Source organism: Frankliniella occidentalis, unplaced genomic scaffold (genome assembly GCF_000697945.3).
Source record: "Frankliniella occidentalis isolate FOCC.00 unplaced genomic scaffold, Focc_3.1 Scaffold219, whole genome shotgun sequence".
Lineage (NCBI taxonomy): Eukaryota > Metazoa > Arthropoda > Insecta > Thysanoptera > Thripidae > Frankliniella > Frankliniella occidentalis.
Genome location: NW_026267345.1, coordinates 336040 through 338012, shown reverse-complemented (window position 1 = coordinate 338012; position 1973 = coordinate 336040).

The following is a 1973-nucleotide window of genomic DNA, read 5'->3' as shown; positions in this document are numbered from 1 at the left end:
TGAAACGGGCTCGGTCGTAGGAGGCGCCGTTTCGCCGCAGCGCGGCTTGAAACACGACACTCGTGGTACCCGCCGAAAGCGATGTGAAGCTTTGACCGCGAGGCGCGTATGGTTCCGGGGGTCCTAAAACCCTCGGGCAACGACTATAATCCTTAGAATTGACTACATTTTCATTTAAAATGCGTTCCAGGAAACCGATTTTTTTGTTTTTAACAGCCTAGCCACGGTCCGAAGGGCGTACACTGTAAATCCTGGGTGTCCAGCAGGTAGGCGACAATGTCGCCTGACCCAAAAGACTAGGCAACTTAAGTCGCCTACCTGCTGGACAGCCTGTCGCCTTTTCCAAGGTCTGGACTATTGGGCCTAAATGCACTGGATATCAGTGGACCATATCATTTGCATGGGGGAGTGATAGAAGTGGTATAGACAACAAGCAGCAAAGCCGCCCACTGATCGAACAAATCAGCTGTCCAGATGTCAGGCGTATGACAGGCTATCCAGTTACGGGACACCAATGGTTATGTGTGGGAAAGTGATGGGAATAATACTCTGTCATCAGCATAGCACCCTGTGCAGTGCCAGGGCGCCCAGCTATGAGACACATCTTGTGCCCAGTGTGAGGACACGTTCCAAATAGCATGAGTTTGGTGCTCATCAGGCCAGGCAATGCCAGGTGTGGCAAAATTTGTACGGTCTCTGTACTGGTTGAGCATCACTGCAAATGTGTCGAGCGTTTTGTGGTGTTGGGTCGATCGGGACTCACTCACCGACACTGTTGTTCTGTTGTCCTCCTGTGCCTGCCATAACCTACTCTCAAAGATTAATTCATACAGTGGATCGTCAATCTCCTACAAGAACAAGAAAAAAGTTTAGAAGTCGGGTATTAAGTTAATTAAAGAAATAATACTGAGAACAGTACTAGTATCACAAATGAAAACACTTAATACTAGGTAGATGTACGCCAGACCACGTCTCGCGTAACAGGCTTCGCGATATCTCACGAAACACTGTTACGCTGCGACGCGCCTGGCATACATCTACCTAGGCCTGCGGCGCTGACACCCGAGTCGGGTATCGCAAATATGAACACAAAGATACGGGCCTCCAGCCCGTCAACTTCCCGTCACTTCGACTATACATGCAGGGTTGTACATTTTTTCGCTTATTTTCGTCAAAAACTTCATGTGGCGCCTAAACGGTTAATGATAGAGCCAAACGGACGAAATTTTTGCCCAAAGGGCTCTACTTTGATGAGTTACCCCTTAGAAAACATTAAAAAAATATTTTTAAAAAACATTATTTGTAGGACCTGTGGTTTTTGATTTTTTTTAAATCCAATTTTTGAGCTACAATGCTCATCTTCGAACTCGATCTGTCTTTTTATGATACAAAACGACCCTTAAAATCCCAGGTCGCTAGCTCAATTCGTTCTCGAGTTATCGTGATGATAGACCGACACAGACAGACAGACGCGAAACTTTTTGATCATCACTGGAGTAATAGGCTTCGCTAATCGCTCAGCCAATTATTTTCTAAGTAATACCTCTTCAGCTTCAGGTTCATCAACAACAATTGGAGTTGCATCTTGCAAGAGTGGTGATGCAGCCAACGTCCTGTCTAGACCAATTAAAGAACATGCCTAGTAAAAGAATACTAGGTAGATGTACGCCAGACCACGTCTCGCGTAACAGGCTTCGCGATATCTCACGAAACACTGTTGCGCTGCGACGCGCCTGGCATATATCTACCTAGGCCTGCGGCGCTGACACCTGAGTCAGGTAGCGCAAAAATGTACACAAAGATACGTGCCTCCGGCCCGTCAACTTCCCGTCACTTCGACTAAGCATGCAGGGTTGTACATTTTTACGCTTATTTTCGTCAATAACTTCCTGTGGTGCCTGAATCGTTCAAGATAGAGCAAAACGGACGAAATTTACGCCCGGAGGGCTCTATTTTGATGAGCTACCCCTTAG